General features: G+C 48.3%; 1 protein-coding gene across 1 annotated transcript in view; it reads left to right on the top strand.

Annotated features, from left to right (window-relative positions):
- The window catches only part of MAP4K5 (mitogen-activated protein kinase kinase kinase kinase 5), a 1,870,683-nt gene that overhangs the window by 139,283 nt on the left and 1,714,364 nt on the right, over positions 1–17,036 (top strand). The window lies entirely within an intron of this gene.

Here is a 17,036-nt window from a genome sequence, read left to right as displayed (position 1 = left end):
ATCCTGTCTGGTCTGGGTCTACAATGTCCGGGAGAATCTTCGCTAATCGGGTTGCCAAGACCTTTGAGTAAATGTTTGCATCTAAGTTTAATAAGGAAATGGGTCGATACGCCGCAATCTCTCTGGGGTCTTTTCCTGGTTTCAGCGCTAGTACTGTGATCAACTCCTTCATCGATGGGGTGGTTGATCCCGAGGTGGCAAAGGAATTGAAGAGAGTCGTCATTGGGGCTAGCAGCTGGGGTCGAAAGAGTTTAAAAAATCGAGGCGAGAAACCATTCGGCCCCGGGGCTCTTGATTTTAGGCTTTTAATAGCCTTGTCAATCTCCTCGCTGGTGATCGGGGCCTCCAACTCTTCTCTCCTTGGGGTTGAGAGCTTGGGTAAGGTAGCTTCCTGCAGGTAGGACTGCTGCTCTCCACAGGGTCTCGGGGTAGCCGTCATTGTCTCCGTCAAGTGGACCTCTTATGCCGATCTGCGAACTGGACAGCACCCTGGGGATCTCTGAGGCCTATAATAGTATTCCTCCTCTTGACTCTTGCCAATTTTTCCACTAGAAATGTATTCGCCTTGTTTCCTCTGGCGTAGTAACTTTGTTTTGTTTTGGTTAGAAGCTGGACTGTGTCCTCCGCGTAATGGGCCTCTAATTTCTTTCGAGCTGTCTGCAAGGCACAGTAAGTTCTCGAGGACCAGTTTCTGGCCTTACATGCGGTCTCCGCCTCCAGGACCTTGTCGTCTAGGATGCGGCGGGACTGTTGTTTTTCTTTGTGATAGGCCGCTCCTCGGGAGATTAGCACCCCTCTCACCACGGCCTTCATAGCGTCCCATGTATTCGCCGGGGAGGTATCTTCGTTTTTATTTTCTTCAAAGAATTGCTTTATTGTTTTAGCCACTATGTCTCTGGTGGCCATATCGTTTAGGATCGGGTCATAGAGAGACCGTCTGCGTCTTGGGGACGGGTCAGGGTCATGAGCTCTTAGCGTTAACATTATGGGTGCATGGTGTGAGTGGATTCTGGGACCTATGAGGACTTCATCCGTGTATGCCAGAATCTGCGGGGATGCTAACAGGAGGTCGATACGTGAATAAGTTCTATGTACATAGGAATAGCACGAGTAGTCTCGCTCCTCTGGGTGGAGGACCCTCCAGGTATCTACCACGTCTAAGGTTCGGAACAGTTTGAGTAAAGCCGTTGCCAAGCCAAAGTCTCTGCGGGCCGGAGGGTGTGATCTGTCTGCTAAGGGATCGGGGACTCCGTTGAAATCTCCCCCGATGATGGTATGGCCCTCAGCGAACGGCAGGAGGGAGCTTTCCAGGGCCAAGTAGAATGCCTCCTGGTCTTCATTCGGGGCATATGCTGAGATCAAAGTGTATAGTTGGCCGAGCATTCGGCACTTCACCACCACAAAGCGGCCCTCAGGGCACCACTTAGAGTCCAGAATTTGCGGTTTAAGACCATTGGCGATTAAGATCGCTGTGCCACCCTTCTTCATTCCGCCAGACGCCAGGAACTGTAGTGGAAATTGTCGATCTCGAGCCTTGTGTAGTCAGCTGGAATCAGATGTGTCTCCTGTAGGAAGACAATGGAAGCCTTATCATTCTGGATGCGTCTCAGAATCGCTTTCCGCTTCTGTGGGGCGTTGAGGCCTCTGACATTCAGGGTCAGGAATCTTAGTTTCTGGTGTGGGGGGGGGAGACTCCTGGGTGTCCTCCAGGATGGAGATCTGCTCTCCGCGGGGGGATGGGGGTATTCATTCTTCATCTCGTGGCTCAGGGTCAACAAAGCTTTCCTGTGGCTGGGTTTCCTGTATCCTCCAACGGGAGGGTAAACTTTTCCATGAGTGGGCCAACTGGGCCCTAACTGTTCCCCCAGCCAACAGGGCTGGGGTCCAACCACTACGTGGGGTTGGTCTCCGAGGGTGAGTTGGTGACATACTCCTTGGAGTGGGGTATAAGCCGCTCGGGACCCGCGGCGTTACTGGATCTTGATTTCTTCTCTGGATCGATCCGCGTTAGAGCCCCGGACTGGGCTGTATCATTTTATCTTTCGGCGTCTGAGTCCACAACCAAGGTTGCTGTTCCTGGGGTAGCCGCTCCGCCTCCCCCGGCGAGTGCTGCGGGGACTGAGCTGTCGAGGCCTCCGGCGAGCGTGGTTGCAGAATGGACTCGGTGTAATGGACTCGGTGTCCTCTAGGTGGCTTATTCTGCGCTGGGTTCCCTGGAACGTGAATTGGAGAGTGGAGAGGAAAAGCCATCTGTAGCGGATTTGCTGGCTATGTAGAAATAGTGTTAGGGGTCTAAGAGTTCTTCTTTTCTGCCTGGTTGTTAACGAGAGGTCCTGGAAAATTTGCAGTGGGGAGCTCATGAATGAGAGTTCATCTTTGGTGCGTCTATTAGCGGAGATGGCCTCTTTAGTAGCGTAGAAATGGACCCTGGTAATTACGTCCGGGGGGCCGTCTGAGTCCACCCCCTGTCTTGGTCGTAGCCTGTGAGTGCGGTCCAGGATAAATTGGGATTTATCCATGTTTGGGAGAAGGGCTTGAAAGAAATTGCCAATGTATTCTGGTGGCTCTTTGTCTGAGATAGTTGATGGGACTCCTCTGATGCGCAGATTATTTTGTCGTGCCCCGTTTTCTAGGTCTTCTTGTTTGAATTCCATCACTTCATTCTTGGTCTGCAGTGCCAGGATCTCTCGTCTCATGTCTAGGATCGCGGCGTCATGGCTCTGGGTCAGGTCCTCCACTTCGCCCAGCCTCTGTTCTGCCTCGGTCAGTCTATGATCCGTCTGATCCATCCGTGTGGTAAGTTCCGACATACAAGACCGGAACTCCGCCTTAATGTCCTGCAAGAAGGCCTGGATGTCTTCCTTGGTGGCTAACTTTCCTTGCTCCTCAGGGGGTTTTTGTGGAGTTAACTTAGAGGGGGGGTCCGGCTTCTTCGTCCTGTCCGCTGCTAAGAGCATGGTGGAGATGTCCGAATGTTTGGCTGATTTCGTTGGCTTCGACATTGTGTCGGGCTTAGGAGATCCAGGTGGCAGTGACTGCAATGCTTAGGGTTCTCGAGGTGAGGCTTACTAGACCAGGGGGCCCGAGGTCAGAAGGGGTAGAGAGACTCAGGTGAACAGGCCGAGCGTTAGACGGGATGAGGATCACCAGGCCTTGCCTCTGTGGCGTTAGAAAGAGGGCCGCAGTGTTGGCGCGGCCAATGTCGGATTCTGTAGGAGGGCAGGTGGAACATGTCCGGTTGGGGGGGCCTTGGGGACGGGACCCAGGATCCAATATGGGCAGAGGGAGTGGGCCGGGGCGCCCCAGGAAGTCCCAGAGACGGGAGGGGGGGGTTCCAAGCGAGGCACCGAGAGAACTCCGGTCGGACAGAGGGTGCCGTCAGGTTTTCTGTGCAGCAGCAGGTGGATATAGCCCCTTCAAAACTTAGGAAGGTTGCTGCCTCGTCCGGGTTCGCCAAGTCGGGCTCAGAGGCTGGGGAGCAGTAGATCAGCAGCTGCTCCTTGCGTAGGGTCTTCAGGGAGGTCCGTGGGCCCGGCTTATGGGAGGCCTGCCAAAGGAGAGTGGGCAGGGGCGCCCCTGGAAGGAGCCGGGCCGTCTGATGGAGGGGGGCCTCGACTCTCGTGTCGGAATCCTGGCGTGGGGTGGCGGGGTAAAGCGGGGCCGGTGGCAGATCCCGCGGGATCCCGCAGGAGGTCGTTCGGTCGCCAGTGAAGGCCGGACTGGAGGTTCCGGAGACGCCGCCTCAGTGTGTCGTTCGGGCCCTCCCTTGGAGCGAGGCCCGCTGCCCCGCTGAATCTCGGCGGGTCCACTCCCGCTGCCGATCCGGGTGGGCGGATGCCGGCCTCACCACCGCTCTCGCTCGACTCCCCGGGAGGGAGCCGCCGCGGCTCCACAAAGCTGTGTGGGCAGCGGGACCACCGAGATGGGAGGAGGAGGGCCACCCCTTCGCTGCGGAGTGTGAGCCGGGGGCCCACGTCAGCCCGTGTCCAGCCGCAGGGGATCCGCTCCACTGCTCACTGTGTTCCGTCCTGGAGACGGCAGGATAATTGCTCTCCGTCCGCCATCTTGGGAGCTGTGTGAGGAGGCAGGCGGCCCCGGAACAATGGGCCGAATCTGGGCTTCAGGGATGATGATGTCGCCTCCCCAGGTAGCAGTCGATGCCTCAGGGATTCGCCTTGCTTATGAGCCGGGGATGCCGCGAATCGATCCATTAGGGCTGATTTATTCATCATCGCCGTGGGTCTCGTACGGAGGCCATTACAGGAGCGGCTGCATCGTTTGCGCTCCAGGCCACGCCCCCCAGGACAGGACGGTTTTAGGGACATCCCTCAAAGCCTTTAACCACTGATCCTGAGTAAGTAATGATGCTTGAGTTCATGCCAATTTGAAATCTTTTCATATCACATAATTAAAATTATTAGTATTTTAATCAATGGCCCAGATCTTTCAGAAAGTATTTCCTTAGTTACTTTTGATGTCTGGGAGAAAGGAATTCAGCTTTCAGTGTATTTTTGTATTCGCATTTCTTAGGCAAATATCATTTGCTATGATTGGGTCTGACGGTTTGAAACGAAGTAAAAATATCCAACCGGCCTCACAGTAAATCAATCAATATTGAATTTGCTTGTTAGGTGGTGCGTGATTTATAAAGTTAAGCTTCATTTTAAAAGGGTCTTACTTCTAGATTTTTAATGTAAACTCAGTGTTATTCTGAACTCGCATCTCCTGATACTTTTCACGTAGGTAAAAATATAGTCTGCCTTTCAATTGCGTGTAGATGAGAGATTGCATTTAGCAGTGTAAGAGACTCTAATAGCTGAATATGGCTGGAGCACTTGGAATTCACACATTTCTTTTCATGCTCTCATTGCACTTAACCCACAAACTCTGGCTCAATTCAGTTAGTTGAGAAATAGGTTCACATCACACAACCGCTGTAGTAATAATATTTCGAAGGGATTGTGTCCTCCGACGTATTCCTTATCTTAGATGTCTCTTTCCAGCTTTGCTGGCCTCGGAAATGTTTTCTCTAGAGGGCGCTGCGCGTCGACGTCCGCCGAGTCGATGTCCCTCGACAGCCGCCGTATCAATGTCATCCTGCCTATAAAGGCCGCGCGCAGCGTCCGTTGCTCAGTTCCGTTTTTCCGCGCTTACTCAGTGCCTCGGAATATCGTTGCTCAGTTTCGTAGAGAATTAATCCAATTTCCTCGAGATATTCGATCCATACTCTATGGCTTCCTCATCGGAACCGACGACCCCTCGGTCCGGCTTTTAAAAAATGCAGAGACTGTGGGAAAAAAGATGTCGCTGACTGACTCTCTCAGAGTTTGTCTGTGGTGTTTGGGAGCTGAACACCATTGTTCGGAGTGCGAGGACTGTATCTCCATGACAGCTAAGGCCATGAAGGAGCGTAGGGGGAAGCTGGAAAAAGGTAAGACTTCTAAAGCTTCTTCTTCCTCGACAAAGTCGAGACATTCGTCTCCTCGTCACCATTCCCGCTCCAGGTCTCGAAGGGGGTCCCATCACTCCTTGAGATCGAAGCACTCAAAGAGGAGACGTCGAAGATCCCCTTCTTCGTCCTCCTCTTCCTCTGTTTCACCTAAGAGAACCCCTTGCCCCACGAAACATAGTTCCCGGGCTGAATGGGAGGAATTCCGAAAAAATATGATGAGCGTCTTCGAGAAAGCGGCCTCGACCCCCTCGAAGACTGCCAAGAGCGATGCTCTGGTCGAAAGACCCGAAGGTCCAAAACGCTGCGAGTCGCAGTACCCGGCGAAGGAAGCTTCTCGAGCGCGTCACGAAACCTCGAGTAAAGCAAAGACCTCGAATCCTTCTTCGAAGGTTCCGTCGACGCCGAGGTCGGTGTCTTCGACGCCGTTGTCGAAGGGACCTTCGACACACGGGTCTGTCGACTGAACGCCATCCTCAACACCGGCGTCGACGCCAAGGAAAGTCATGGTTGCGGCTCACCCAGTGGCTATTCCCAGGTCTTCGATGACGATGTCGTCGAGATTGTCGACATCCTCAAGCAGAATTCCAATTCTATCGAGGACCTCGAGGCCTCCGCCTTTGTTTTCGACGCCACGTTCAAAGCCTTCGACGTCGGCGTCGACGACATTGACGTTTTCGAGGCCGATTACAACAAGTTTGGCACCCTCTGCCTTGGAGATGGGTTTCACACCCTTTGTGAGTTCAGACCAATTGAGAACAATGTCCTCAATTATGGAAGAGGGAGAACTATCTGACCAAGAAGAGACATTTGAGTTGCAGGGATCTGCAACCCCAGTTCAAGAGGAGTTATCCTCAGAGGAACGCAGATTAAAGGAACTCCATGATTCCTTACATGAGGCAAGTGGTTTAGACACTTCCCCAGAGGTGGAGTTCGCTAGGCCAGACCCGGGGGAGCATGCTGAAACCCCTTATAGAGCCTTAATGGCCAGGATCACAGAATTTATGGGGTGGTCAACATCTTCACAGGCTTTCCAACAGGATGACCTCACGGATATTCTTGATAAAGGTCCACAGGAGGATCCTGTAGTACCTTTTCATAAAGCTATTCAAAGGAAAATCATGACGAACTGGGAAACCCCAGATGTCGTCCCGGAAGTAAATAAAAAACTGTCTACTAAATACAGGGTATCTTCTGCAGACCCGGAGTTTTTGTCCAAACACCCATCCCCAGAAAGCTTGGTGGTACAGGCAGCATCTTCTACTGACATCAAGACTGTGTACCCTACCGTCCCACAGGACAGGGACGATAAAAAATATGATGCTATGGCTAAAAAAAAGTCTTTTCTGCATGTAGCATGGCATTAAAATCTATTAATGCTACTTGCACCCTTGCTAGATTTAGCCATACACTTTGGGAGTGTGCTTCTACAGCGGCTGACTGCATCCCGGAGGGAGAAGAAAGGGAGGCGTTCCTAAATATCATAAAGGACGGTAAAGACGCTATGTGCGAATCCCTCCAGACGGGCATTGATTCGGCTGACAGTATCAGCAGAGCAATGGCGGCAAGTACAACAACCAGGAGATTTGCTTGGTTGAGAAAGTCTGGTTCAGATGTGCAAGCCAGGCTCTTGAACATGCCATTTGATGGCTCTTTGTTTGGGGAAAAAGGCGGATGACAGTTTAGAAAAACTGCAAACATCAAAGGCAGCAGCAAAATCCCTAGGCGCTGCAATCCGTCAGACACCTTTTCGGCCCACAGGAACCTCTGCGAGAGGCAAGTCCTTTCACTTCTACTCCGCATTCGGAAGAGGTAGAGGACAGCCGGCTCAAAGGGGACAAAGAAGAACTACCCGAGGTGGACGGGGTAGATATTCAAATGCCGCAGCAACAGCAGGTGCCTCTTTACTATCGTCATCTGCATCAGCCGCCTCAAAACCACTCTGAGGACTTCCCTCACAAGACACCTGTAGGAGGCAGGTTAACTCAACATCTGGCGGAATGGCAGGCTATCACGTCAGATGCTTGGGCATTGGAGACAGTTGCACAAGGTAATTGCCTGCCTCTCCTACGCATACCTCAGAGTCATCCACCGGGGATCAGCTCTCAAAAAGCTCCAGATCCGCTCCTCTTGCAGGAAATTTTAGACCTGCTCAAGAAAGGTGCCATAGAACCGGTACCTGTAGCGGAGAGGAACAAGGGATGGTACTCCCCTTACTTTCTCATTCCAACGAAAGGCGGAGGACTGAGACCCATCTTGGACTTGCGGGAATTGAACAAATTCCTCAGGAAAGACAAATTCAAGATAGTAACTCTTTCTCAGATCCTTCAGGCCCTTCAGTTCCAGGACTGGTTGGTATCTCTGGACCTTCAGGACGCTTATTTCCATGTGCCAATCCATCTCAAACACAGGAAATACCTGAGGTTCGCAATTGGCAACTCTCATTATCAATTTCGAGTGCTGCCATTTGGGCTGACCTCCGCCCCGAGGGTCTTCACCAAGTTAATGTCGGTAGTGGCTGCAAGTCTAAGGAGGGAAGGGATTCACGTCTACCCCTACCTGGACGATTGGTTGATCAGAGCTGTATCTTCGGAACAAGCTCAGATCCAGCTAGATCATGTTTGCCACTCCCTTCACAGACTGGGCTTCTCCCTCAATTTAAAGAAGTCACAAATGATACCATTGCAGAGACTCCAGTTCATCAGAGCGATCCTGGACACTTCCCTGGGAAAAGCCTTGTCACCAGAGGTGAGGGCTCAAGATATTCTACAGATGGTTACCAAGTTTCAAAATGCCCAACGTCTCCCAGCCTTCGACTTTTTGAGGTTGCTAGGCCTCATGGCATCCTGCATTTTCCTAGTGCCAGAGGCTTGTCTGAGAATGAGATCCCTCCAGTGGGCACTGAGAACTCGGTGGTCACAATTATCAGGGAGAATGACAGATCTTCTTCAGGTTCCCGACAGGGTGGCTCGAGACCTTCAGTGGTGGGCCTGTCAGGAGAACATTCTGAAAGGAGAGCGGTTTTGGCAACCCTGGCCGGAGATAACAGTAGTCACGGATGCCTCACTCACGGGGTGGGGAGCCCACGCCAACGACTTGACCATCAGTGGTCGTTGGTCTCCATTTGAGTCCAGACTACATATCAACCTGTTAGAGCTGAGGGCCATCAGACTTGCGCTGAAGGCTTTTCTGCCATCTGTACAAGGAAAGAATGTCCTGATAATGACGGACAACACAGTGGCCATGCATTACCTCAACAAAAGAGGAGGCGTCGGATCACTACCTCTGTGCAGAGAGGCGATGCAGCTCTGGTTTTGGGCAATCCAAGAAGGAATCTCTCTATCGGCAGTTCACCTAGCCGGAGAGAAGAACTTGACAGCGGACGCTCTGAGCAGGCAGAGCACAGTCTCCCACGAGTGGGAACTAGCTCAGGAAGTCCTTCAAGAGATCTTCGCCCTTTGAGGAACCCCTCAGGTGGATCTGTTTGCCACCAGTTTCAACAGGAAGTGCTATCTGTTCTGTTCAAGGGAATTTCCCCCGAGAGGAGCTCTGGGAGACGCGTTCATAGTGGACTGGGAGTTTCCGCTTCTGTACGGGTTTCCACCGGTCCCTGTCATTCCTCAAATGATCAGGAGGCTGAGAAGATTCCGGAAAACCATGATCCTAATTGCCCCGGATTGGGCCAGGAGAACGTGTTACCCGGACCTTCTAGACTTGTCCATCTACCCTCCAATTCGACTTCCACTCAGAGAGAATCTGCTCTCACAGAAGGGAGGTCAGGTTCTCCATCCAGACATCAAAACCCTCAACCTTCACGCTTGGCTTCTGAAAGGCTGAGGTACAAGGATTGGGACCTCCCCGATGATGTTATGAAGGTGTTGCTTTCGGCAAGAAGGCCAGCAACAAAATCTTTATACCGCTGCCGTTGGAACAGATTTTGCAGCTGGTGTACAGAAAAGAATATCGATCCCTTTTCATGTGGTACACCAATGGTTTTGTCCTTCCTACTTTATTTAGCGAATTCAGGCCTTCAAGTTGGCACCATCAAGGGCTATCTTGCAGCGCTATCCATCTTTAAGCGCACTGCGGAAGAACCATCCTATTTCAAGTTACCCTTGGTAATACAGTTTCTAAAGGGGTTAACTAACGTTTATCCCCCAAGACCATTCCAGGTTCCCCTATGGGATTTAAACTTAGTCCTAACTTTCCTGATGGGCACACCTTTCGAACCACTCCACTCTTGTTCATTAAGATTTCTTACCCTTAAGACTGTTTTATTAGTAGCACTTACATCTGCTAGAAGGGTGAGCGAGTTACAAGCTCTTTCTTGTAAACCCCCTCATACAATCTTTCACAAAGACAAAGTTGTTCTGCAAGTGAAGCCTAATTTCCTCCCAAAGGTGGTTTCTGAATTTCATATCACTCAGATGATTACCCTTCCATCTTTCTATCCTCCTCCCCATCCGGGGAAAGAGGAAGAGAGGTTACACAGGCTGGACCCAAGAAGGGCTTTAAGTTTTTACATTAGTAGACTGGCTAGGATAAGACAAGCAGACCAGCTGTTTGTAGGCTACGCAGGTCACAAGCTGGGGTTACCGATAACTAAGCAGACCATTTCCAGATGGATCATTTTAGCCATTTTGGAATGTTATAAACTGGCAGGAAAAGAGCCCCCTCAAAATCTTAGGGCTCATTCGACCAGAGGTATCGCAGCTTCATCCGCCCTCAAAAGAGGAGTGCCGGTTAGAGACATATGTGCGGCTGCCACATGGTCGTCCGTCCATACCTTTACACGGTTTTACAACTTGGATTCCTCCTCCAGTCAAGAGACTAGGTTTGGAAGGGCAGTATTGCACTCTGTTCATCAATAAGAGGAAGCATGAAGTCAGTACTCCCACCTCCAATAACAGAATACTGCTATGGGAGCCTATCTAAGATAAGGAATACGTCGGAGGACACAATCCCTTCGAAGAACAAGTTACTTCTTACCTTGTAACGTTCTTTCGATGGGATGTTCCTCCGACGTATTCCTTATCGACCCTCCCATCCATCCCCGCAGTACTACTTCCCTTGTTGTTGCAGCTTACGCTCCTTCAGGGTGATTAGTCTAGTCCAGAAAGAATTATTGTGGGCTACAAAACGGAACTGAGCAACGGACGCTGCGCGCGGCCTTTATAGGCAGGATGACGTCGACGCGCAGCGCCCTCTAGAGAAAAAATTTCCGAGGCCAGCAAAGCTGGAAAGAGATATCAAAGATAAGGAATACGTCGGAGGAACATCCCATTGAAAGAACGTTACAAGGTAAGAAGTAACTTGTTCATCGGTAAGTAGTACGAGGCATTGACCTTTGTATTGTCGTCTGACATGCAATGCATTCTTTGCAGCGACATGCTAGACGGCTCGGGGAGCAACTTCCCATGCGTTATATTATTTTTCCACAATCACCAATGGACAAAATTGCAAACTAACTGCACCAATCCACTCTCTCCATGTTTTAGCGCTTGACTTAAATGCACTGCCCATGAAGGTTTTAGCCATATCCAACATGAATACTGTGAGTGCATAGTGATATACCATGGTGAGCTTAAGCTTAGACATGTATGTAAGTGTTTCATGAGCATAGCATCAGTAGTGTAGAGGTTTGAACGCCCAGCTTGTACAAGGGAACACCCATAGGAGTAGAGCTCAAACCTCTTCATCAATGATTTTTTTTAGGTCCTGTCCAATAAGCGTTTTAGCTCTCTTCAGGAGTACAGAGGAAGCAGCAGATTGTGAAGAAGAGTTTTCAGGTGAGGATTGGCTTAGGAGTAGTAGTGCTTATGCAGAGTGAGTGAATGTGCGTGTTTGTGAGGTGTGTGTGTGTGTGTGTGTGTGTGTGTGTGTGTGTGTGTGTGTTTGTGAGGTGTGTGTGTGTGTGTGTGTGTGTGTGTATAGAACAATGTAAGAAGTTAATGTGAGAAGGCTGGTACAGAGTATAAGGAGCATGATTGAGTACCAAAGGGGTAGGAGTAGTACTAGCTCAGGAGTCATCATGCTAGAGGTGGAGGAGTAATAGTATTGAGGAAAATCTGTAGTGGTGTGGGTGAAACAGTCGACACAGAGGGTGTACAGGGGAGTGTGAATATTTGATGAAGAGTTAACACCAAAGGGGTAAAGAGAGGAGGAGTGAAACATCAGAGGGACGGGAAGTTGGTCAGGAGGAAACTGGGAGGTAGAAGAGCAGGCAGAGCAGAAGGGTGAGGAAAAGGTGGGTGTGAAGGGAACAGGAAAATCATATACAGAGTAACTGAAAGACACACTACTATTTTACCATTAGAACTTGCAGTGAGACTAAGGAAAGTTAGGACGTCCCCGAGGGAGCTCATGAGATTGCTTTTAGGGAGAACATCAGCCGCCTAAAACAATTATTAGACAGTTGGGGTCAACAATCAATAGCACTAACTGGGGTTGCGGATGCCTGGGTTGCAGAGGAGGTTCATGGGAAGTCGAGAGAGAAAGATGATCATAGTCCCCACACAGATTTTAATAAACACCCTTGAACTATTATTGACAATCTGAGTATTTTCTGTGGCACAGGGCTGAGGGTGGAGCCTGGACACCTACTCCCAGTGAGACCTGGAAGATTTAAGAGGTGAGCCGAGAAGCCGGGGGCTTTGGTCATATGGACCACCGGGGGAAACTGACCAGAAATTGATCTTCCTGTGGAAATCTAAGGTCTCATGGCAAAATCCTGTAATCTGGGAGCAAGAAGACTGCTGTACGATCAGATCTGATAACAATAGAAGAGTTAAAACCCAATACTCCCATTTAGATCTGGGTCTATGGGAATGTAGATCTGTACCTCAAAGTTATTCTAACTTTACAAGTGCTGGTCCAGGACATCTGGATTGCAATGATCCTCATGCCTGGACTCCCAGATGAAGTCCGACTCGGTAAACAATGTCTGAAGGAAGTTGAAGCTTTCAACAAAAGATTTTCTCGGTAGGGAGAAAAAGTCCAGCTCTCGGGAACAGAGGGTGATTTTGAAGGAAAGAGTGTAGGTGTGTGACAAGGTCAAGTCCTCGACCTTGCCAACAAGGGTTAAATGCCCCTTTTCAGGTCCACAGAAAGTGAAACGGGGATCAGGACATAGCCCTAACCTTAAAGGAAAAACGCAATAAAGCATGCCCCAATCCCTATTGTTCCTCCGTCTCTGAATGCTTTTGTACAGAACCATGTCTCCATCCTGGACTTTGAATCCATATACTCGCCAGTGTTCTTTTGCCTTTTCAGATTTTGGCTACAAATGGAAGAAATAAACCCTGCAATCATTGAGCAGCGAGGAAAAGAGAATCTGGGTAACACATAATAGCTACCTGCTCGGAGGAAGCTCCTGTGCCACAGGGTTGTGAGGGAGAGACATGGACTAAAACTGCATAGCGAATGAGACCCTAAAATGCCTGCTGGTATTCTGGTAACAAAACCCAATCTACCAGACTGCCATGGACTTGAAAGGGGAAGGTTCCCCAGACTTACCCAAGTGGTCCCCGCCAATAGAACCCCAGCAACAAACTGCAACATTTTTCTTTCATCGCCAGATCTCGCAGCAGCAAGCATTCACGGAGAAAGTGGGTGGGGTTAAGATATGCTTTGAAGCATTTATTTCACACCTACACATCCGTCCAGTACAGGGAAGGAAGAAAGGAGATTGGTTGGGGACAACGTGCAACCACTACCAGCAGAGAGATAAACCGGAAGCAGGAAGTGTGAGTGTATCGGGTGAGGTCAGAGGAGGTGGTAAACAGCGACTAAGAAACTAGATGGAGGAAGGAGGAAGCGGTGCATTTTGGTGAAGAGTTTTGGAGTGGGTGAGGCATTGGATTATGCGTGATAGTGGTTTTGCAGAGTGAGCGGCCATGTTTTTGAGACGTATATAGAGAGGTCAGAGTAAGGAGTGAATGTGATAAGACTGCTACAGAGTGTAAGGAGGGTGATTGAGTAGTAATGTGGGAGGAGTCGTGATAGAGGGGGGGAGTAGAAGAGTGTGAGGAAGAGTGGTAATAGTAGGGGACCAGTAGTAGTATAGTGAGAGGAGGAGGAGTAGAAGAATGGCAGGAGAAGCAGTAGTGGTGTGGGAGGGGAGGAGTATTAACAGCAGTAGGGGAGTGTAGGACTAGTGGGAGAAGATTTAACATTGACAGGTGAAGGCAGAAGAGAGCATGAGTGAAACATCGGAAGGACAGGAAGTTGGTCGGGAGTAGACGGGGAGGTTGAAGAGCAAGCAAAGTAGAAGGCTAAAGGAAAGGTGGTTGTGGGTAGAACCAGGGAAATCTTACAGAGTAAGCGCAAGGCACACTCCTATTTTCTAATTAGAACCCTAACCTGCATTGAGAATTGGGAAAGTTAGGAAGATCCTGAGGGAGTTAGTAAGCATGCTTTTACAGCGAATATCACCAGTTTAAGACAGCTATTGGAGAGTAGTGGTCAACAATCGATGGCACTAACCAGAGTTACGCATGTCTGGAGGTTCATTGGAGGTCACTTGGGAGAGCGCGACGGCCATAAGCCCCACACAAAATTTAACAAAGACACTTTAGCCCTATGTGAGACTCTTAGTGTTTTCTGTGCCATCTCTGACACGGGCTCTTTTGTCAGTCACATGCTCTGTGATGCCGAGGAGTGCATTGTGGTGAAAGCTCACTTATGGTGCCAGCCATTTTGTTTAGCGAGTGGTGCTGTTGGGCAAGAGGTGTTTTGGTTGTTGTCTGTTAAGAATTTGTGTTTTTTCCATGCTGCTTGGTATACTGATGCGTTTTCCAGGTTTTTGCTGTAATACATTGTTTGTTTTTGTTATTATTTTTTATTGTAACCACATGCCATTGGTGATGTGGTTAAAGAGTATATCGAGGTTCCCAGTAAAAATGGCTGTCATGAGCTGGATTTTGCAAAGGCAGAATGTTCATAATGGCGCTCATAATACATAAACATACAATGAAAAAACGGATACATGAGAACAGCAAAGAACAGAATATGGTGAATCTTGCTACCAAAACCAATTGTGGGTTATTCTTGGAATTTTGGGTGGAAGATTCGATTGCACCAAAATATCAATCTGCTTTTTCCAATTGTAAGATCACTAGACGTTACTGGCATTACAAGTACAATGTGTTTGATACCTTGGAAATATTAGGTGCTAATCTTGGCATTGATAAACAGCAAAGATTATGTAGACTGTGTGGGACAACAGCCACAGAATCCGCAGAACATATTATATGCAATTGTGAAAGTCTTTGTTTTTGAGAAGAAAATATTTGCTGGCATATGATAACTCAAGTAGCAATGTAAATATAAATGAAATATGGGAAGCCCTGATATATGGAAATTGGTATTTTGTTTTAGTAGTAACCTATTTATATGAGGATTTTAAAATTTGAGATTTGTGTTTTATTTGGAATGTATTATTGGTTTTATATGTAAAGCCTTTGTTGGCTATGCACATATTAATCAATAAATACATAAATAATACATAAGGAGCTTTGTAATATTAACCTTAGCAAGTCTCCAAACCCATTGTGGTCATTGTAGTTACAGGGGGTGCAGGGTTTCTTCTCTTTATTTCTCTGTGCATTGTCTCGTGGGTCACTGTGTGCATAATGCTGTAGTTTGGATCCTAACGTGACTGCATTTATCTGACCATGTCTCGCCAGTGATTTCTTGTGCCTGCTGTTAAAACTCTTCATTCTCGTTGTCAATTATTTCTTGCAACTAAATTTCGCCTTTATCTTTTTTGCCGTTGGCTACATTCTAATTCTACTAATCCCCTTTCTTCCTTTCTCGTCTGAGCGGTCAGTCTTTTTCTTTGCAATCTACCGCCCCCTGGAACGATCTACCTATCTCTTTGTGTCGTTTCTCTCATCTTTTTCACAGTGGGAAGTCTCTTAAACTTTCTTTCCTCTCAGTCATGATATTTTTCTCTGGTTCCATTTCTTCTGTTTGATGATCATGCCTCTTCTGAACACTAATAGTTTCTAGGTCTTGCTCTGTGCAGATTTTGTGCTATAATGCCAGTAATGGCCAGAGCTACGTTTTACCAAACCTATAAATAGAACTAGAAATACATGTTATCCTTCTTAAGATGGGGGCACCGGAAATGTTTATAGTACTTGAGATAAGGCCTTGTCAGCAATGTTTACAAGATCAGTGCCGCACCATACCCTTTGCTGGCTAACTTCCCAGGGGTCGCCGGAATATTTTTTTTTAATTGTAAGAATTCTTAAATCATTTTAGCTCATGTGCATTATGTCTCTTAGTTAAATATCATTGTATACGATAATAAAGCTGTTAATTCTTCAGTATAAAGCTTTCGTTTGTAAAAATATTTGACTTTAGATACCAAGTTGTCTTTGCAAATCTAATATGATGATAGGTAAACACATTGTGGTTTAGTTATAGCTAACAGTACTGCAAGACTTGTCATTGGCCTCAAGCCCAGGGATCGTATCTTTCAGCTCTGAAATCTCTTAACTGGCTTCCTGTGGCTGCAAGGATCAACTTCAAGACCCTCTGCATTGTTCACAACTCTTTCTCTGGCCGGGCACCACTCTACCTCCAACTTTCTCTTCCAAAACATCTTCCTTCAGTTCTCAAGCTCTCCGTTCATCCACCTCCAACTCTGTGAGGTTCAGACACTTCTCCAAACACAGAGTTGGGGGCAGATCTATCTCCTTGGCTGGGGTCTCTCTCTGGAACAGCCTCGCTGCCTCTCTCACACTTGAGCAGAACCACCTCCAGTTCCGGAAGTAACTCTTTTTGCTTCGGCTTTCTCTCTTCCACTCCCTTGCTGATGCATCTGACTGCTCCGCGCACTGGTCACCCCCTGAACTCGGGCCCAGACTCCTGTATGTCCAGTTGCCCTCCCACTGCCTCTGGGCTCCCCAGCACTCAAGGGTCTGTATCTGCAACCCTACAGTCCCTTCTCTATGCACTTATGAGTCACCCGCTGGCTGCACTTGTGCATTAACTGCACTTCCTCCTTCCCCTCCTCCCTGGCACTTCTCTCCTTCCCTCTTCCCGGCACTTACGCGATCTGTGGGACACAAGGCCTAGTAAGATCGTTATTTTGTCCTCCATTGTTTCCCCCTCCTTGTCTTGTCGCGCCTAGAAACACTTGTGTACAGGTACATTGTAAATGCCATATCCATATCATATCATATTATGTCATAGCCAAGGTTTACATTTTAACAAGTAAACATTGTACTACTACTAGTACTGTTCAACTCCTTTTAACAGAGGATTCACCTTTCTCGTTAGAGATTATTTCTATTAAAAAAGGACCATTTCATAGGCTTTGAAAAGGGAACTATTCCTCTGCCGATTCATGTATATGAAACTCATAATGAGCCTGATTGTTAATTTGTCAGTGATATATGGAAAACGTTGTTAAAGCCAATACGCTTGATTTTTGCCAATGTTGTAATACATCTTTTTTTGTCCTTTGGTGTCTTTACATTAAAAGAGTACCTTCTACATTTACAAAGTCAGACCTTTTGGCTATGTTAATGCTTCGTTTGCAATGTAGGCTCGAAACTGCTATATTGCAGCACATTTT

The sequence above is a fragment of the Ambystoma mexicanum genome, chromosome 14, assembly GCF_040938575.1.
Source record: "Ambystoma mexicanum isolate Mex_15411 chromosome 14, UKY_AmexF1_1, whole genome shotgun sequence".
NCBI lineage: Eukaryota > Metazoa > Chordata > Amphibia > Caudata > Ambystomatidae > Ambystoma > Ambystoma mexicanum.
This window is presented reverse-complemented; position numbering and strand designations above follow the sequence as displayed.